At 48.2% G+C, this 22,208-nt stretch overlaps 1 protein-coding gene and 1 pseudogene across 2 annotated transcripts in view; one reads left to right on the top strand and one right to left on the bottom strand.

Annotated features, from left to right (window-relative positions):
* Positions 1–22,208, top strand: part of LOC144821270 (uncharacterized) — a 715,860-nt gene that overhangs the window by 21,092 nt on the left and 672,560 nt on the right. The gene's annotated exons all lie outside the window — the stretch shown is intronic.
* LOC144821731 (thioredoxin-related transmembrane protein 2 pseudogene) lies at positions 9,864–10,575 on the bottom strand (annotated as a pseudogene).

The following is a 22,208-nucleotide window of genomic DNA, read 5'->3' as shown; positions in this document are numbered from 1 at the left end:
TGTCTCGGTGGCAGCATCCATTTTGTGGATGCTAAGGCTCTTTCTGACTTTAACCGGGGTTAGGGGTTACATACATGTCGTGTCCCTCTAGAAGGGTGGAATGCTAACCCCGTCGCCAGAATTGGCGAGGGGTTAGTATTCCAATTCGTATGACACCTTACTCGACATGTTTTGATAAAGCGATACCAGAGTTGGCATATAACCGCGAGGATTATAATGCACTTAAAAGTATATGGTATGCGATATCATGGAAACGGCTAAGGGATGGATCCCGAAAGCCGCAGACAGGCTCAGCTCATGCCAGAGCACCATCTCACACGATTCCAAGCACTCTGCCTTCAGGATTGTTAAGGCCTGCCATAGGAGTGACTGATAGGAGATCTGTGTGTCCATTTAGGGTTAGATATAGGTATACTATATCTAAAGCAAAGGGTGAGTACACCACCTTGCCCCAGCTGTCGTGCAGCCAGTTGTGTCAGATTTGGATGGCCAGCCAGGGGTGGCATAATACATGCTGCAGCCCCTGGTAGGCCCTGGGTACACCTATGCCCTGGGTACCTAAGGTACACTGTACAGGGACTGATAAGGTGACTCAGTATCCAATTTAGATATGTACCTAAGGTACATGGAATCCATTTTACAGAGAGAGCAGTAGGCCTGGGGCCCTGAATAGCAGGGTCCCAGGTCAACTAAGTCAGAAAACCAGCAAAACACCAGGCAAAAAGTTGGGGGCAACCATAGTCAGGGATCTACCTTCCTACATAACCCCCCCCCAAACGAAAGGAGATAAGGCTAGCCTTGCCAGGTAAGCCTATATTGCCTGAGTGGCCATATAAGGAAGTACCAGCACTGGCATGGTTACCCCCTATCTCATGGTCCACTAAGCAATCCCTCACCCTAAGGGTGTCTGAGGGTCTCCACCATAGGGAATCTCTACCTGTGGTGTGTTTTGGCAAAGTAAAAGGCTGGTGCTGAAATGGAGTACTGAAGTGAGGCTCCACTAATTTTGGGCTCAGCTTCCTCCAATCATTTTCCACCATAGAGGCCTTTCTTTCCAAGACTGAGTTGTTTTGGGCTCTCAGGGTCAACCTCTGGCTACCTACAGCTGGAGGTTGGGTCCCTCTGTTTGGCTTACTGGAGGGACAGGTCAGGTTTGGGGCCCTCAGGTCCCAGGTTTGGCTGTGCCCAACAGTGTCCATCTGTGGGAGGTCCCTAACTAAATTTAAGGGGGCTCCCTCAGGAGTTGGTTTTATTTTCACTTGGCTAGGACTACTAGCTTCAGTGCCCTTAATCTGCTGATTGGGGAATTCTTTTGGACAGGGGGCCCTTTGGGGTCCACCACTGGCCTCCCTGACCTCTACAGCCCTGGGCTGACTGAGGCAGGGTAGAGAGGGGCAGGTTACCTGCTCCAGACTGGGTCCCACCTTGGAAGGGTCCACTGACATCAGGGGTCTGCCAGGCTAGGCCTGACTACCTCTGTGGCAGTTTCTTCACAAGGGGTCAGATCAGTTCCCTGAGGAGGCTGATCTTTTCCTAAAGTCTGGTGGGAGGGAGATTTCTCTTCCTCCTCAATGCTCTCTGTCTGAGTGGAGTGATCCATAGTTTCAGGCTTCACAACACTATCATCTGTCTGAGTTTGAGCTGTGGCCATCACAACTCTCCCAACCTTTTCAGGAGGGGGCTCAGTTTGGGTGTGGGGTGTTACCATGACAGCCTTGACAACCTGTTCTGGGAAGGAAGTTGTCTGAGATTGGGTTGTGACTGGCACACCCCTCCTGACCTGTTCAGGGAGGACATCTTGGACTGGGGCTGTGGCTATCACTGCCCCACTAACCTTACCATGGATGTTTACCATTTTAGAATGGGTTTCTTGCTCTACTTCAGCCCAGGCTGAGAGCTCTAAATCATTCCCCAGTAGGCAATCTACAGGCAAGTTTGGTGACACTGCCACTCTCTTGTGGCCAGTGACACCTCCCCAGCTGAGATTGACCACTGCCATGGGATGATCTCTCTGTACTCCATCAATATTGGTCACCTGGTATGTGGCACCAGGTAAAAGTTGCCTTGAGGGGACTAGACTCTCAGTCACCATAGTGATGCTAGCCCCTGTATCTCTATAGGCCTCAACTTTTATACCATTGATGAGGGGCTCCTGTCTGTACTTGCCCAAAGTGTTGGGACAAGTTGTGAAGTTGGCAAACCCCATGCCAGTCTCACAGACAAGAGTATCTAAGTCAGGGGACCTGGTTAGGCCAGAGTCCCCAGGAACTCCCAAAGTAAATGCACCCAAATTCTTGGGGGCACTCCCACCACCTGGGGGATTACTACTAGTAGTAACAGGAGGTTTGGGAATGTTACTTGGGGGTATGTTTTCCTTATTGTTATTCTTTGGGCAACTGCTGTCAGTTTTTAAATGACCCACCTGTTTACAGGGATAACAATAAGGTTTCTTCTGGTTGTTGGAAGGATTCTGGGACCCACCCCCCTCAGAGGATTTTTGGGGCCCTGATGTGGTTTGATCTGTAGATTTATTCCCACCCTTCTCTTGAGGCTTGGTTGATTCCTTTTTCTGGTCACCACCTTGGTTCTTGGGCCTAATCCTGGTTCTGACCCATTTGTCTGCCCTCTTACCCAATTCTTGTGGAGAGGTCAGATCAGAGTCTACCAGGTGCTGGTGTAATAACTGGTTCTGACAATTATTTAAGACTTGCTCTCTCATAATTAGATTATACAATCCCTTGAAATCAGTAACCTTACTACCCAGTAGCCAGCCTTCCAAAGCCTTAGTGGCACAATCAACAAAGTCAGACCAGTCCTGAGACTGAGTTTTCTGGGTGTCTCTGAACAGCAACCTGTACTGCTCAGTGGTTAAGCCAAACCCATCAACCAGTGCATTTTTCAGGACCTGGTAATTGTTAGCATCCTCAACTCTAGTAGTGAGGAGCTTATCTCTACCTTTGCCATCAAAGGAGAGCCACAGTATAGCTGCCCACTGACTCTGGGGAATGCACTGCACAGTGCAGGCCCTCTCCAGAGCAGCCATCCATTTCTGGATGTCATCCCCTTGCTTAAAGGGGGGCACTATTTTAGTCAGGTGTTTAGTATCTAAACCCTTCTCTCTATCTCTTGGGAGATTGCTGCCACCAGTGGGAGCTAACCCACTCATCTGCTGCTCTCTTGCCAAGGCAAGCTTCTCTTTGGCCAGGGCAATTTCTTCCCTTTCAATCCTCAGAGTAGCCTGTCTCATCCTGGCTTCATGCTCCATTCTCTGAGGGGAAGTCAATCTCCTCTGGGGAGAGTTCCTTCTCCTCTGAGAAGAGGCATTAGAGTGCAGAGATCTGTTGGAGTCCCTAGAAAGAGATCTATCTCTCCTAACTCCAAGGTTAGGCCTACTTAGGGTCAGTACTGGGGGTCCCCCAGATCCTAGCCCAAGCAAGTCTAAGTTGGCCCTAGTTAGCCTTCTGACTACCTCAAGACCTTTGTCTACCTCGTCCCCAGAGAGTTCCCCCTGATCCTCCTCCTCAACTGCATTGGCAATGTTGGGGAGGTCTGGATCCTCAGAGGTTCCCTCTAAGGCTGGCATGTTCTCATGTAACTGAGAAAGCTTTCTGGCATCATATGTCTCTAAGAGACCTATCAGAAAGGGAATGGTGGGGTTAGACCCCTGCTTCAGTTTCCTGGAGGTACAGACTTGTCTCATCTCCTGAAAACTGAGAGCTGCATATCTTGAAGTGACCTGTGGAGGGTCAACACTGACCAGGGGAGTCTCAGTAGATTCTCCCTGGGTAGACATGCTTTTCTAGTGAGGTGTAAGTGGTGCACTTACCTACACTATGTGTCTGCCTACTGATCCCTTGCTAGAGTTGTAGTTTAGGGTGTGCTAGGCCCTAGGAGCTACAACAGCTGGTTCAGTAGAACTCAGAGTATTCTAAGCTAAGTTATATGTACCTTTAGTACTTATGTGATCTTTCACTGGATATTCTTAGGGCATGTGTGGTAAAACAACAGCAAGCTCAAATCCCAACCGCTGCTCACCAATGTGAGAAGTTGGCCTGATGTGCAGTGTTCACTATTCTAGTGATCACTATATATCAGTCCAAACAACCCTTATTGATGATTGGTTGTAAGTCAACCTAATAGACCAGCTATCCTAGTAGCATGGATACGAGCAGTCTAAGGCTAAGACTCTAGAGGGCGTGTTAAGCCAGCTGTTTTACCATCACATTACCCCTTGAACACCCAGTGAAAGGACACCACACAAGTGTTATGAAAATAAACAGTGTATTTATTAGAATCACAACAACCCTGTACTCTTTATGAGGACAGGGTGCTAAGCACACAACAAAACTCTTATGAAAATACTTAAGTTAGCACGTTATACACAAATGCCCGAGGGGCACGAAAAACCATATACTCTAAAAGTGGAATGCGAGATTACTAACAGGTAAGTACAGTACTAATAGGCTTTGGAATCGCTAGGACTTGACTAGGGAATCGTTAGATTACTTCTAGGAGACCTAGGGGACTCGGGTGCAGAGTTTGCACTCTCACGCGGGATGCGGGACAAAGTCTATGGAAGCTAGTAAAGGCAAGGTTAGTGTTCACGGGCGAACCCGACCTGGTAGGGAGAAAACGACAGTGGATCCTGACCCTTGGATAGTGAGGCTATGCTGGGACACCGAAGTGCCGAAGTTACCTAGCCCAGGGGCTGCAGCTGCATAGGTCTGAAAAGACGTCGGGAATCTCGTTGCCGGACCAGGAGCCTGGAAGAAGGAAGTTGCTGGCAGGCGACCAGTGAAGGAAAGTTCGATGGATCCAAGCCTGGATCAAGGAAGAAGGAAACCTGAAAGCAGAGGGGACCAAGTTCTTGAATCACTAGCCAGTGATTAAGTGGGCACCAGGATGGCACCGGGCGAAGTCACCGCAGTCAGGTGAGTGGGCGCTGCTGGGCTCTGCAGTCTCTCGGACCAGGAGGCGTTGTCGGCGACCAGGATGGAGGTGCGAGCTGTCCCACGAAGGTTCTTGCTGTCGACATCGCTGGACCCAGGATTGGGCAACAAGTCTTGGCAAATGCAAGGCCCACGCGGTGGACCTAAAATGGCGTCTTAGCCGGACCAGGAGGGTCCAGGGTACTTCTCCGATGGAGGGAAGCAAGGGCCAGTCTGGAGCAACCAGACCAGCAGCCGTGTTGTCGTCGGGCGTCGTTCGGAAGGCCACAAGCCAGCGGGCTAGTAGCCAAACAACGCGGTGAGCAGCAAAAAGCAGAAGGGCCCCACGCCGATCGTGGAGATGCTGGGGGGCTGCTCTTCGGTGTTGGAGCTGCTCAGGGTGGGGGCTTCTCGGACCCCAAAGCACTCACCAGGAAATTACTCGGTGGGCTTGCTGTGCAGAAGTCGTGCAGTCTTGGCGATGGCCGGTCCCTCGAGGTCTCGTCGCACCCACGGTTCTCAGCTGTGCTGTAGAGGTGGGTAGAGGTCAGAGGTGCCAGGGAAGCCGGGTCTCGTCGAGCTGGGCAGTCGGATTCCGGAGGAATGACGTGCAGCAGACCGCAGTGTTCTTGGATGGTGCCTGCGGATGCAGGGTGACTACTCCTTAGTCACAAGGGAGAATCTTGAGGAAGAAATCGTGAAGTCCTTTCGTGGAAAGTGGTATCTTGATTCCAAAGATGATCTGATTTGGAAGGGGGCCAGTCTCTACCTTTATCTTGGAAAAGGGGGCTGGCACGCGACTAAGTCCTGCCCTAGGGGTGGGACCAGGAGGGGGGTGGTTACACCCACTTCCTTGGCGGGCTTTTCCCCAGCACAGGGTCTGGAGTGTCCCTGGAACTGGTTCAAGCCAGCCTATGCACAGTGAGCACCGGGGTGCCACGTGCAGTCACCTTCCTCTGAAGCCCTGCCTACCTACAATACACAAAATCCTGTCTGGGACGGTGCTGGCACCGCCCCTGGCAGGAAACCCTTTGTCCTTATCTCCTGCTCTGGGAGGACTCCCAGCAGCAGGAGGGCAGACTTGTGTCTCGGTGTCAGCATCCATTTTGTGGATGCTAAGGCTCTGTCTGACTTTAACCGGGGTTAGGGGTTACATACATGTCGTGTCCCTCTAGAAGGGTGGAATACTAACCCCGTCGCCAGAATTGGCGAGGGGTTAGTATTCCAATTCGTATGACACCTTACTCGACATGTTTTGATAAAGCGATACCAGAGTTGGCATATAACCGCGAGGATTATAATGCACTTAAGAGTATATGGTATGCGATATCATGGAAACGGCTAAGGGATGGATCCCGAAAGCCGCAGACAGGCTCAGCTCATGCCAGAGCACCATCTCACACGATTCCAAGCACTCTGCCTTCAGGATTGTTAAGGCCTGCCATAGGAGTGACTGATAGGAGATCTGTGTGTCCATTTAGGGTTAGATATAGGTATACTATATCTAAAGCAAAGGGTGAGTACACCACCTTGCCCCAGCTGTCGTGCAGCCAGTTGTGTCAGATTTGGATGGCCAGCCAGGGGTGGCATAATACATGCTGCAGCCCCTGGTAGGCCCTGGGTACACCTATGCCCTGGGTACCTAAGGTACACTGTACAGGGACTGATAAGGTGACTCAGTATCCAATTTAGATATGTACCTAAGGTACATGGAATCCATTTTACAGAGAGAGCAGTAGGCCTGGGGCCCTGAATAGCAGGGTCCCAGGTCAACTAAGTCAGAAAACCAGCAAAACACCAGGCAAAAAGTTGGGGGCAACCATAGTCAGGGATCTACCTTCCTACACTAAGGTTCGCCATTTCTAGATCACAGGCCATAGTAGTTACGACCTTGTATCCTACAGCCAGATTAGGGTGTTTGTCGGATCACAGTTTGATCAGATGTTGGTGTGACCTGTCCCTGTTTCAGTCTTCGATTATCAATGAGCACCACAAAACCATCGTGAATATGTGACAACTCTTTTGTATCTGTTCATATTTTCTTTTTCCTTGGGTTCCGAGGGAGGTTGACATAACTCAACTATAAGCTGACCGAGCGGCCGCCGCACGATAAACAGAGCATGAATGTAAATTTGCAGCCTCAGTGTGTGCATCTGTCATGCGTCTTGAATGCGTTCCGGTGCATTTACATTCCACACATTGTGTCACCTTCTTGGCAGCCTCTGGGACTGACACCGGAGTTGCATCTTTCAATCACCGGCCTGGCAGGATACAAGGCGCGTTAGTGACAGGGCCGGACTGGGAACCTAAAGCAGCCCTGGCAAATTTTGCCAGACCAGCCCCGTCCAGCGCGTAGCGAGCGAGCCTGACCGATACTAGGAGGGTTCTCCCCCCAAGAAAATTTTGCAAAACGACAGACCAAAATGGTGAATTTTACAGCCCATTTTTCATTACATATTCAAATGATATCAACTTTCAAAGCACAGTAAATAGTAGATGATGACCTTAAAGAACATCAGGTTACGCACCCAGTCAAATGTACCCATAGATATTCTTTCAGAGAGCATCAAAAATAGACACAAGTAGTGAATCAGAGAGCACAAACTAAAAGTGAGACCAGCCCCTATACTCTCTAAATCATGTACTGCCAAATAATTGAGTAAAAGATCCCCCTAGAATCCAAATCTATCTCCGATCTGGCATCTAATAAGTATGGTGAAACAGTTGATTCAGACAGATTCGGAGCAGCCCCCAATTTTGCATTGAAATGGCCAGCCAAAATCATATTGAATGGCAAACCCAAACATGAACCTGAACTCCTATTTGTCAATATATCCACAAAATACCTCAACTGGGAAAAGATATCTAAATGAAAAATGGTTATTATAAAAATGTACTAGAACCAGTGCTTAATTTGAGCCGGGGCTTTCTGGTGCTAATCACCAGCACTTAATTGGTTTCCGGTGCTCGGCACCAGCACCTAATTGTCAGCACCATACTGTCGCCCACCACACCAGACAGTCAGGGCATCAGTATCTAGGCCTCCTCCCATATGACGTGACGCTGCCCCCGAGCCTCCAGAGTGTGCAGTGCTGAGCCCAGTCAAAGGTAAGAAATGCATTCACCCTGACAGAACCTTAAGACTAGCTAGATCACGCGAGGATGAGTTCAGGCCTGGATGAGTTGGTATAGATGACACGGGTTTGCGCAAGCCTATTCAAACATCTTCAGGATGTCTTTAGTAATGCAGAGACAACCTGCAACGTAAATGCAGGCACCACCACCACATAAATCAATCAGATCTGGCAAGCGCACCGATGCAAAGCACTCACCTGCGGGCGGCAGTACAGACATGGGAAATTAAATTACTGGATGTGCCACTCTCTTTCCAGGCTGTCCTCCTCTCTGGCATCTCTCTGAATGCTGCCTAGCTCACCTCAGTCACACGCACTTTCCCAATGCACATGAGAATTAGCAGCAGAGCCCAACCCCACCCTAAAAAAAATAGCGACGCGGAGGCGGTGACTATGCGCGCTGCCCTCCGCATCTTCTACACAACAAGCAACATCATCATCATGGTGGTCAGGTGACACAGCATCACAAGTCAGGTGGTGACGTGACATAGGTGTGTACTGTGTAATACCCATGATTTAATGAACTCCTCTGAAGGGAGCAGTGTGACAGGAGAGAGACATATTATTGCTTCTACATGAAACCATCTCGGTATCACACCCATTCAGTTCTCCCTTCCATTCTTCAACAGTGCTGTGATCACAACCTGTGATTCAGCAGCACCGATCCCATCAGAGCCAGGGGGATACTGGGGCCCATCAGAAGTAACACCACAATAATGTCTATGGCAGCTCTGAAGGATAGAGATGAGAGTGCAAGGCCATAAGAGGTGAACAAGTAATAATCTCAAGCACTTCATTATACTCCTCACCAATGGTTGTCAGCCTGGCACACAGCCCTTCACATTCCAAGCAGCCCAAACAACCTATCCAAAGGTGCAAGACTCACAATTCTGTTGAGCATTCCTCCTGGCATCAAGGAATGAGGACTAGGGGAGGGAAACCCCATACTGCAAAGTACCCTAGGGCATGCTCCTAGGTAGAGGTGAAGCAAGGAAGACTACAGCAAGGTCCAATAAATAAAACATACAAAGGTGGCAGCGCAAGACAACGCTTTAGGAGAGGCAGCCAGTAGAGGGCAGATAATCAGCCAGGTACATTTTTCTTGCATTTGTAAGTTGCTCCGTAGGATTTCACATTTGTAATTTGTTTCCGGTCTTCCCATTTGCTCCAAACCTCACTGCCTTCTTCATTCACAATGGAACAAATAAGGAATTGCATATTTTCCAGAGTAGCACGGGGCAGCTCATGGGACAGGCCACCCACGCAGTCCAGCAAAAGGATTTTAACAACGAGAACTATATTTACAGAAACCGGGGGCCCACAGATTGAGAGGGCTAAAAGAGAATCTAAAACACACAAAAAAATAACTTCTGACCGGACTGCCACTCACTCAAACATTCTGTACCCTAACCCCGCAGCCCCACCCAATACATACTAATTTCCCTACTACACATACGCCAGGCTCTGGGAGAAAAAACATTTATAATGTAGACCCAATCCTATTTCAGGTGGAGAAATGAACCGTTCAGTAACGAGGACACGGAAAAGGAGAATGCTGTGTCACTCAGAAGGGGGTGTAAATAGAGGGCTCACAGACATTTGTAAAGACTCATGAGGGAAACCCTGTGCTCCTTGCTTAGTGCACGTTAGTCATGTAGGGATGGGGCAGAGGCCGGACAGACATCCGTTCAAGCCAACAGGTGAAGAAACAGAACATAAATAGACCAAAACAAGTTAACTATCCCACCACCAGGCAGTGCAATAATCAGTAGACCACCTCGCCTCACCCGACAGGGAGGGAGGTAAGGCCCACTATGATACTGAAAGAGGTGACAAGCTATGGAGAGGAAGGGGATGGTCCCGTTGGAAGCATCACTTGTCTTTCTTGCTTTCATCTGAGGGGTTCTCGCCAGGTTGGGATTCGGGCTCCTCCTCTTCCATAATCTCCCGTTGCTTGGGCAGTTTCTTGTATTTCTGGTACGACTCGTTCAGGTTGAACTCCCGGATCACGTTCTCCTCAGAGAAGCTCCAAGATACAGCCCTCCCCTTCTTGTCGACTTGTGGCCTCCACAGCACTTCCTTCCCACCCTGGAATAAAATCAGCGAGGGAAGCTGCTTTGTGAGAGGAGACGTGCTGACATAAAGGTGCTGACATCCGAGTAGCGTCCAATTTCAGGCCAGCACAGTTGTACTTTAGGGAGAGGTCTGCATACGCAGGTGCGAATAACTGACATTCTGGAGACCAGTTGGCAAAGAACTCCACGAGCCAGGTCACCCGTCGATCTTTATCAATCTCCTCATCGATTGTCTTGTTGTTGAAATATTTGATATATTCTGGTCCCATGTAGAAAGAACACTAGGCACAGGGTGAGATAGAGCAGTCCCATGAGGATGTCCAGACGGAAGAAAAGAATTGCATTGGCCACTTTACTGAACATGAAGATGTTCCCCATGTGTTGCTCAATGATGATGGAGCGCCGGTTCTTCATCATGACGATGGCGCTGAGGAACATCAGAATCTCGACCTCCCTCCAGTCAAAATCGCAGGAGTTGCCGTCCTCGAGCTGGGTGGGCAGTCCCAGGGACAGCGGCGGCACCTTCTGCACCAGCGGGAAGGCGAGCGAGAGCAGAGCCGAGAAGAGGTAGTAGCTGGGCGGCACCAGCCATCATTAAGCATTACTGTATCTGCTGAAGCATGGTGCCTCTTCTTGTTTTGGCGTTGACACGTCGGATGGTTCTGCTTACTCAGAAGTCACAATTTCGTTTTTTGTCGAGTCACGGTATGGGTTTTGTATTTTCTGACTAGGCCCAAACATTGGCTGGTTTTACACAGTCACAAGTTGGATTTCGGTTTTTGCTGTCACGCTACAGCACAAGTCTGCACAAACAAACATCGCCGGTTTTGCTCTGATTTTCGCTGAGTCACGAAACCTGATTTCCCAGTGAGTCATGCTTCCCGAAACTGCCCACCAACCCCAACCCGGATTCTTGCCGAGTCATGGTGGGGTAAAGGGAGGTGAATTTACATGCTCTATCCATACCAACCTTTTATAAGAGGACAGTGGAAGTTACAAAAAAACATAATCGGAGAATGTACTTCCCCCAAGAGCTTCTATTGAAGCAGATGCGATTCTAAGCGGGAGACCGCCGAAATATAGCAAGTTTGGGTTTAAATAATCCTGAGTCTCCCGTCTGAATCGGGTTCAGTGGCATGTATGCAGTGCACCGCACTGTACTGGTCCCCTAAAAAAGGTGTCCTATTCAGGTGATACATTGAATACACTAGCTTGTCTGAAGCTCGAGTATGTTGTACATACGATATGTTAATTACTTGAAATATGCAGTTTTTGCATCAACTGTCTCTGGTTATCGTATTCTCTCTCAGGTCTGTCTCATTCTCTCGCTCCGAGGTCTATCTTGTTAGCTCCCTCTCTTGTCTATCTTGTTCTCTCTCAGGCATGTCTTCTCCCCTCTATAACGTCGGTCTCCTTCCCTAGCAGCTCTGTCTCAGCTTTCCAGGCGTGAGCCATCGCGTGAGCTGCGGGCCGACTTGAGTACAGCAGGGCGAGCAGGGGCGCGAGGACTACCATGGTACAGGGTTACTGGACTGGAGCAGGGGGTGACGTCATCACGCAGGGAGCGTGTAACACATTATAGGGCCGGGCGGCGCGGCGGCCTAATCAAAATTAAATAATTTATTTGAAATCTGCGCGGCACTGCCAGCATGAGTTCTGCTGGCAGTGCCGCGCTGATTTCAAATACATTATTTCATTTTGATCAGGAATCGTGCTCCCGTTCATACAAGCCAGCGGCCCGATTGTGCTTAATCATAGCTGCCAAGGTTTTCAGATTGCTTATGTCGACATTTTCAGAATTTCACTGTAATAATGAGTGACATTCAACGACTATGAGTGACACTTTCTCGCAAGCAAATTCAAGCAATGAAAACATGGAAAACATATATAAATTTCAGAAATTACACACATTGAGCAATGAGAAACTTTAAGAAGATCTTAAAACTGCTGCAAAACTAAGCTAGTGCCCTTATAAAAGCGTGTTGATTGGAAGCAGAGCCTCACTGCAGCCAAGCCCCAGGTTCGGGGGGGGGGGGGGGGGGGGTTTAATGGTAGGGAGGGGTGTGAGAAGGCTACATATATGGTGGTGCTACCTGGAGGCTGTGTGTTGCTGCAGCCAAGCCTTAGGTTCAGGGGTTTTGAGGGAATCAGAGGGTTGTGGGAAAGCATCATACGCCCAAAGTAGGACTAAGCCTGTGAGCAGCAGGCAGTGGTACATATGCTCTAATCTTATTCTCCAAGAATTACACACAAAGTATTAGCATGAGATATCAGAAAGAGATACCCACTAATGATCATATTTTTTGGAGTGAAACTGGAAAAACTGGGACAAATCCTTGATTCTTGGTGTCACCAAATTGTGTGATCCTAGACAAATTGTTTATTTCACAACCTTGTGTAGGTTCATTATCACATGTAAGAGTGCCTTGTGACATGTGTCATACAAAAACATTTTTGTACAAATTGTGATGACTACAACTAATTGTGCAATAACGTTTATTCATATATTTAAGTTTGACTGTACTCTGCACATGTATAACATGTCACAGATATTGTACAAATGAATCAGAAGAAGGGCAAGTATTCTGGGATTACTAAGTCTATTCTAAATTACACCATGGCTAAAATATTGCCAGTAAATGACCACCGCACAAAATAAATGACATAAATTGTTTTTTGAGGTACAAACTGGACTTGTTCGTTACTTTTTGTTGCGGTTTATATAGCATGCATTGCAGCACTTTACATGAGCAGCAGTTTTATTAGTGAAGATCAAATTTGGTTTTAGGACCAGGAAGATTAAGTCACTTGTGAATATTTACACGATGTTGAGCCAATGCTCAGTCTTGAACCTTGTTTCTAAGTTCCAAAGTGTGCAGCTCTTGTGGTAATACCACATGCTCTCCCATGTCTTGCGTTTGATTTAATGGCCTACAATGTTACTCCAGCTGTAACGGGAATCTAGTTTGCATATAAGTAGGTACACATGAAAACTGACTTACCAGCCCTCCCATCTCACAGTCAGTAGAAAAACACGCCATGCAGATTGAAAACAGTGCTCCCTGTCCCATGAAGTGAATGCTTCTTTCCTTGTGTGTTCCTGTGTTTAATGACTGCTCCCCTTTGTGTCTGCTGCTCCTGCCTCTTGCCATAACCTCGATGTGTGCTTCCCACTGTACCCACCGGGGCACCACCACTGGCTGCCGTCAGGGTCGGATTGGGATCACAATTCGGCCCGGGCACTGACGAAAAAAGTGGCCCACATTCAAGAGGCGTGGCCCATATTTAAGGGGCGTGGCCCACATTCAAGGGGCGTGCCCTTTCATGAAACACCATTTGCACAGACAAGGAATGAAAGGGGGAGGATACTGTTCTTGCACAGGACACAGGGCCAAGGTGACAATGGCCTACATGCTGAGCAACTAAAAAAAATAGCAAGGCCCCTTTCTGTCACAAAATTATTCCAGCTCTCCAGCACAGGAGCACCTGAAAAGCAGCAAAGCCCCCGCTATTACTAACCTACTTAGCCCTCCCCAGACCTTCAGCTCAGGAGCACATGAACAGAGGTAAGGCCCCTGCAATTAGTAAATTAATCAGCCCTCCAGGCCTCGGGAAAATGTCCTGGCAGGGGAGCACAAAACACAGCTTTCTGGGTCATCCAAAGTAGCCATGTAGCCAGGGGGGAGGCTGAGGTGAAGCTGGTGCATGGGAAGTGCCTTCCCAGTGTGTTCTGGCAGTTTGAGTGTTTACCATTTACTGTAGTATTACCCTTGTACCTGTGTATGGTACCCGTTTCTCTGGTATCACACTGTTTGCTACCTCTCACTTTTGTTTGCTTTAGATACTTGCACAAGTGCCACCATTGCCTACGTAACGTTTGTTCTTGTGCTGGAGTGTCTGTCATTTATTGCAGTATTATACCTCTACTTGTACTTTGTACGCTTTTGTAACCTGCACACATATCACTTTTTCCTCCTGTAATGTACCGATTGCTACCGCATGTATTTTGGTTGCTCACTAGTGTCACTTTTGATTCATGTAACTTAACGTTTGCTTTTGTAAATTGTCCACTTGTAATTTTTCTCCTCATGTATTATTGCTGTTCCTAGTGTGAAGCGCTTTGACACCTTCTGGTAAAGTCCGCGCTATATAAAATCGCATAAATAAATAAATAAAATAAAAAAATTCCAAACATCACCTGGCCCCCACAGCAAGACCCATTCTTCCTCGCCCACTATGCCCTGAATGTGAAGGGCTGTGGGCGAGGTGTTAAGACTAATATCGGTTCTGGGCTGCATGGGCCCCAGGGGGGGCCGAGGTGAAAATGGCTCAAAGGCCTGAGAAACACCTGGCCCCCAGGGAGGCCGATTTTTGCAAACAATCACCCCTCCCCAGCCCAGCCTCAGCTTGACTGCTTGGCAGGGCAGGGGTGAAGGAGAGGCCAAAGTTGACAAGCGCTGTCCGGCCGCACAGCGAGGCTGCTTTCATTTTCTCTGTCTGTCTCCGTGCACTCTGTGGGCCGGTTTTTTTCTCCCCTTTCCTAGTCCACTCTCTGTGGACTGGGACAGGGGAGAAAAAAACGGCCCACAGAGAGCACTGAGGCACCGGCCCTTCGGCCCATGCCCGAATGCCCGCCTTGCCAATCCGCCCCTGGCTGCCGTCGACCAGCAGCTTCAGAAACAAAACAGTCATTAAATCGTCTTGGGCGTAGGGAGCACCGGAGCATGTGAACCATCTTCGCTATGCAGAGGCTGCGAGGCACTCCAGCTCCGACTTTTGTGAGCGCACAAAAGTAGCCCCAAGTGCAGGCCAGCACGGAAAGCAGCTACAACTTATTTAATTGAACAGGCGAGCCCTTGCACCCCGGCCCGGTTAATCAACAAGACGATAGTTGTAACTATAAGATATTTTCCACGCAAGACCGACGCAGGATTCGCCTGTGTGCCTAGAGAGGGGCTAATTTCAGGAATGTTTCCCCACACTCTCGTGCTGTGTGCTACACTAAATTTAAATACAGTAATACCAATAAGAGCAGGCGTGCGTACGTTGTCTGTGCTTGGCTAATTAGCGTACATGTGTGTCCCGTTGTTTTTGTGTGTATTGTGTGTCAACTTTGGGCGATGGATACATCAGGGGTAGGCTGAGCACTTACTTTTATGCAGCATCTAGAAGGTAGGCAGGCTAGAGCCAACTTGATTGCCTTTGCAACCCAACTCGGACCCTGATGAGGCGCTGCCAGCCGCAGGGCATGATTGAGGCTCTCGTGCAAACAAGGCCAGCAGGCAGCCAAAACACACTATTGCAGCACAGCTACCTGCCCCTCGGAACTCACCGGGTAATAGCTCAGAGTCTTGCAAGTTAATAACTCCAGTCGGGTGACGGGTCCCCGGCCGCCACTTCTGACCGACTTCACACTTCCTTCCTGGAAAGGATGTGAGGTCATGATACCCCCACACAGCGCCGCGCTGGCGGCACAGCTAACGCTCGGGAAGGCGCTGGCAGATTGCAACATTGTAGCACTGTCAGGCTCTCACCCAGCGCGCGATCGGATCTTTAAGTGTCTCCAGCTAGCAAGTCTGTGGGAAGCTGATCTGAGCTGCAGCCAGCCACAGGTGTCTAACGTCTGTGTTCTGTTGTTGGGGCCGATTTGGACGGTCGGTCCAAATCGGCCCCAACAACAGAACCGGCCTCCGGTCACAAAACCAGCCCTTACCCCTGCCAGCCTACCGGGGGATTGCCCGGTGCCCGGCATGACCAGTCCGGCCTTGGTTAGTGAGCTGACTCCAGCCGTCATGATCATACCCGAAGCGGGAACCCATGCTGTAGGGACAGGGGTGGCTGGTGACATTTGAAAGTGGTGTGGCGTAAACTAATTTGCATATTGCAGCGAGCGAGCGCAGCGAGTGAGCCCGAACCACCTTGCATCCATCCATACATCATTCATGCATCCACCCACCCACCCATCCTGCATCCATACATCATTCATTCATGCATCCACCCATCCATCCACTCATCCAACCTGCATCCATCATTCATGCATCCATCCACCCATCATGCATGCATCCATCCATGCACCCACTCTCCCTGTTCAATTTCCTTTGCTACGGCTCTTAGAAACTGGCCAATCACGTTTAAGCTGGGTTCCCCAACTCCACCATCTAATATCTTCACATTAATTTTACCCTTACTGTAAACATCCGTGGTCTCTTTGGAGGAAAACTGACCTGACAGGAGTCTGCGATATAAGTTTGTGATTTACATCCCCACTGAACTTTTTTCACACTGTCTACGGTTGATTAATAGCTACATTGCACACATCCGTACAGGGTGCACTCTTTACTTAAGACTGCACGCTTTTCTTCTTTCAGCACTGCAGTGCTGTCGGGCATCTTAAACAAATAAAACACGTCAAAACACTTTTTTCCTCCTTACTTGCGTGTGGTCACTCTTTTGCACAGCTCGTGTCAACAGGCTGCCATGTCCGCACTAATTGTTTCCATATTTCAGACAATCCTGGCGCTGCAGGGGCACAGGTTACTCTACGCCCAGAGCACGCCCATTAGGAGACCGAAGGGCTCCTAATGGGCATGCGCAAAAAAGCACGAACACAAGTGCGCATGCGTGGGCACGGGTAAAAAATTTACCCTCCGTCCCCACGCATGCGCATTCGTGTTGCTGCCTGCCTGGTGACAATCATGTCAATCAACATGACGCCTCCCGACGTCATGCTGAGTGGCATGCATTGTCAGTTCTCCCTTGGTGTCTCCTGCGGGCGGCTGCGGGCGGCTGCGGGCGTGGGGGCGTAGCACCGCGCCTGTTTAGGGGTAATTACTGCACAGCCATGTTTTGCAATTTTCAGGAGGTAAAACAGACTGAATGTTTGCAGACTAAAACACCCATTCTGAGTTTGAGCAGCCCAGAACAAGGCTAAACATGCCCACTCTGTGTGATGCCCATTCCTAAGTCCGAAATGACGTGACAATGTTGCTGCAGCTGGTAAATACAGCATCACACGGATCTGTATTTACCGCCTGCGGTATTATCGCACCAAATTTCCTGAGAATTTTTAATGAGCCGTTACGAATAACGCGCACTGCTGTGGTGATCTCTATGACCCAGCGCTTTCCCCACGCTCCTTTCACAAGCACCTAACGCACCTCCAGTACCAGTACCAATCGCCTTAAGGCGCTTCTGTCACCCTCATTCGCTCATACAATGTTCATTCGTTTTACCTCCGGGGGATTCAGCCGTCTGCGCCTCAGGCAGTCTTCTCAAGTCTTTGCCAAACTTCAGACAGAGAGAGAGAGAGGGGGCGGAAATGGTTTCCTCGCCGCTCCTTGAAGTGTGAGCAAGCCCCTGATACCGGGTCTGGCCACTGAGGATGTGGCCACTGACAAGTTCACAGGGCCATAGTTTAAGAAACAGAAGGGAACATTTTCCCCTTTCAAATCTCCCACTACCCTGTGCTCCCTCTTCCTCCTCACACTGCCCCCTCCTCCATAGGGAACTGCTCTCACCCAAAAAATGAAAGTGTAGATCAGCAATATGCTCTTCAGGCAGGTGATGACCGGCTTGGTCTGTAATCGACTGGAAGGTGACGACATGACGTGACCTCGTCTACCGCTGAAAACAGAACTCTAACTCCTGCACTCCTCTGCCCGGGACTGTCGCCGTCACTGAGGAACTGGTTGCTCACCGCAGGCTTGGACATACTCTACAAAATCTAAGCACCGAACAAGGGCAAAAGACTCGTGAATCTTCAATTAAAAAAAATTGAAAATAAGCACTGTCCCATAAAACACCAAAAGATTTTCGATGTAAGATAATAGAAAGAACTCCCTGAATCCAAGGACTGGGGTGATCGGCAGCACAGGGGCAAAAAGAGGGCGCCGTCCTGAAATATAAAGCTGTTGCCAATGCAGAGAATAGTAATGCTTATGGCATCTGTGAAGTGGGCACCATGCTAATGATAATAAGCGCTGCAAGTGGTGATTTTCAGCAACGGGCGAGACAGGGTAACCGGTCTCTGCCGGCAGTTATTCAGCCTTAGGCGAGGGCATGAGAGACTACCTGCACAGCCCTCCGTTCCTGTCCAAGTGGTGCCGCTGTGATGCTGGAGCCCTTGATTGATTGAAATGGAGGGGGGGGAGAGAACGGTGGGTGGAGGAGCAGAGTAAATAAATACAAGAATGAAAGCAGAACCAGCGCAGTGCTCATGAAAGAGAGCCGCGCTGATAAAAATACCTCATACAGCACCACAACCCCCTCTGTGACTGAGGGGGAGTGAAAGCAGAGAGGGTGGGGTGGAGGAGCATAGGAATCACACAGCAAAAACTAGCCAGCTGCTCAAAAGTCTCCAATTACAAAGGCAGGCTACAGCGTGAAAAACAGATGGCACACTGCACTTCAATTAAAAGAAGTGCAAGCAGAGCGAACTAACACTGTAGTTAGGCGCCGCTGTATCGGGACTACAAGGAAGTTAGCGAATGACCCACAGCTAACAGAAAGGGATATAACAACAATGCCACTAGTAAGCCAATAGGTAGCGGACAAACAGATTACATGAAGTTTAAGCCAACATACAGATTACTTTAGGTCTCGCTGAGACAGCGCATGCCCTGCCAAAGGCGAGACCTAAAAATAGGGAGGAAGGCCATTGAATCCTGAGCAGGTAGCTGAGGCAGTTAGGAAAGCCATTGAATCATGGGCAAGGGGAAGATCAAACACCTAAAAAGCAGGCCTGGCCTGTTCCCTCACAATGCAGATACTGAAACCACACCAGTAGGTTGAGCCAAATGTTATGTTTTATCTTTTCCTATCAAACTTTTTCTTACCTATTTATGAGGTGCTTCTTAAATTACAAACTGGAGAAGGGCCCTGCAAGAGGTTTTCCTGCGGTCCCCCTAAAACCTTTCAACTGCTTTGCTCTGGGACCCATAAAACCATTCAACAGGCCTGGTATGATTACACTGACGGAACGTGGGCACGTTTGATTTCACCAAAAATATAGATTTTGTACCAAAACATTACAAAATGTTTACTATATTCTTTTTTGTGTCCTTATTTTGTATAATTGTGAGCTAATTATCAAATTAACTATGAACCCCTTACCCTCCAAAACGCACTTACACGTTGAATAAGAGGGGAACAAAAAGAAAAGAAATAAAAGATATTGCTGTGTGGCAATTCAAATTTTGCTGAAAATGTCCAGGAGTTAAATAAACACACACACTAGTTCAGTAATATAACTCTAGCACAGATGTCCTCATCACTCTCAGGTGGCTGCATGGTTTTAACAGACTTTCATGCCCCACCTAAAAGGCAGGAGCGCCACCTCATGTGATAATCACAGTTCATGTCACTAATTAAACCTGAGGTAACCCCTTGGTAGCTATTGCACAGAGCAGATGGGCTTAACTTAGAGGCAATGTGTAAAGTATTTAGGCAGTACTAAAACAGTATTAAGTTGAAATGCAAAGCAATACAAATTCCAAAATTAGAAAAATATAGATTAAAATGTAATAAACAAAAACGCAATAAGGAGAACTGGAGATATGATTTTTAAAGTTTTAAGTAAAATAGCCCCAAGAACCTTAAAGTGCTAATGAATGTCAATGGTTATGATAGATTGGGACCTAGGCGCAATTTGACGCGGACCGCAATGGAGCACAGGTCAGATGCACCAATGAGGTTTGTCCTGTCAAGGATTTAATCTTCTGATTTTAGTCTTTCAAGTCCCAATCCACCACATGAGTACACTTCTAAATCTTCCCAGGACACCAGGGAAGGCACTTAAAGATGCACACAATGTCAGGCAGAGACCATTCCAGGTTGAGGTGCCACTGATCCGCTGGGCAGTTATAGGAAAGGCCTCCTGTAGGTTGCTGCATCTCTGTAGCTTGAACAGGAGGTCAGCCATATGATCCTTTGAGTCCACTTCTTTGTCTTGGTACAACAGTGAGCAGGTCTGGTCCTTTAGGGCTCTTCTCAGGTCTCCGACAGCAGGTTCTGATTTTCCACAGGCCAAGGAGTGCTCTGAAGTGGGTTGCTGAAGAATTTACGTTAATGTCAGGCTCAAGCTTGTGGGTGAGAATGATACCAGGGGATGCTCTAAACCGTTGATTTAAGGTTCCTAGAGCTAACCCAACCCACTTTGGGCATTTTCAAGATTGCTGAAGTCTTCGGCCACACTAAACTTGGGCTCTGAGGTCTGGGGGTATGCGTAGTGAATATTCTATGGTAAACCCAGTGTCTTCCTACATCTAACACTAAAATCCAGTTTAGGCAGTTTCTGTACCCCATCCAACAGAGAGACCGAAGTCTGGTAAAATCAAAGCTGAGGTTTCAACAGCCAGACCGTAGATACCCACAACATGTTTTGGCATTCTGTTTCCCTTCTTTGTTGAACACACCCAAATGTTTTATGTTAAACCCCAGCAGACCTGTCAAGCCGGAAGTGGCAATCAATCAAGATTTGACACTCCAATGTCAAAGAGAATTCTCAAAGCTCCAACCCAGTGGTCTCTCCAAGCCACTTCTGGGGCAGCTTTATGGTGTTTGGCTGACTAGAACGACAAAAAAGGAAGGCAGTCCCGTTTGTGAGCTACATCGGCCTGTGACAGTGGAGGACCCTGATAAAATATTTAGTAAGGTCCTTGCTTGGCCAACCCTTTGAAGTGCACCCTGGGACTGAACACAGGCCCCAGACAATCCAAGGGTCAAGGTGGAGGAAAATACTTCCCCATACCCAATGTTCATTGTTCCTGTCCTGGAAGCAGTACACTGTTCACCACAGGAGGGCCACCAAGCTGCCAGGTGACATGAATATTCAGTGAAAGGCATCCAGAGGATTTAGGCCGGCAAAATGTAATTTAAAAAGTACCTTTTCCATACTAGTTTGAAAATATTCTATTTGACCATTTAATTGGATTTTGTTTAACTATTAAAAAGAGTCCTTGAAATATTTCTGTAACTATTACCAATCTGATAGTAGCATTATAAGGTGTTATAATGCAATCCCTTGTTTCTTTATGGAAGCAACTGGCCTTGCTACAGAGAACATAGCTTTTATGATTTTTCACTGTAAGGGCTTATGGAATACTGAACTTCTACGTGTCTTTCTTTTAAATACTATGTACCATACTCTTTGGGCAATAAGGCCTACCTTAGGGGTGACTTATTAATATTTAAAAGGATGGGTTAGGCCTGCTAAACTGGTGTAGTTTGACAGGCCTAATTGGCAGTTTTAAACAGCAAAACCAGGTTTCAGTGGCAAACCTGAAAGCATGCTTTACTCTGTCACTATAGTAGTTATGACAAAGAGTGCTCCAGCCCACTGGTGACGTTTAACTTACAGGCCCTAGATAGACTGTGGGTACCATCAGAGGCGCAACTAGTGTTAAATTTCGGGGGGGGGGGCTAAGAAAAAATTTCGGGGGGCTGAATCTTTAGGCAATCGGCAGAGTCGAGCTGAAGGGGCTCTTAGAAGGGGTGAAACAACAACAAAGCTCCAATAACATGCACAAGGTCTTTTAAAGACCTGTTAAGTTCCCGGGATGTGTCTCATCCCGGGCTGCCACACACGACGGGGGGGCTGAATCCCTTTCAGGCCAATGGGTGTTGCGCGCCTGGGTACCATATATTAGGGTCTTACAGATAAGGTAAATATTCCGATCCGGAGTGTACCAATTTTAACATGTTGAAAGAATGAGCACAAGCATTTTATCAATGGATATCAGGGGTAAAGTGCACAGAGTTCAATTGACAGTAAAAATAGAGCTCTGCACAAAGGCCAAAATGAAAATTGGGGTGACCTGCAGAAAGGGCAAATTTCCAACACCGCCTACCTCCTTTTACCTCTGCCTGCCAATTGAAACCTAAAATACCCTTACCACCAATTATCACTACCCAGTACTAAACCCCAAAACCCCTTAGTACCCGGTACCCTTAACCACGTCTGAATGCCTAAAACACCTTTACTGGTCTTACGATCTTCTTTCTTAACCGACATCTGAAACCTAAAACTGCTTTAATAGAATTTAAACCCAAATTTTATGTTCAGAAATGGTTAC

The sequence above is a fragment of the Lissotriton helveticus genome, chromosome 2_2, assembly GCF_964261635.1.
Source record: "Lissotriton helveticus chromosome 2_2, aLisHel1.1, whole genome shotgun sequence".
In the NCBI taxonomy this organism is placed as follows: Eukaryota; Metazoa; Chordata; class Amphibia; order Caudata; family Salamandridae; genus Lissotriton; species Lissotriton helveticus.
This window is presented reverse-complemented; position numbering and strand designations above follow the sequence as displayed.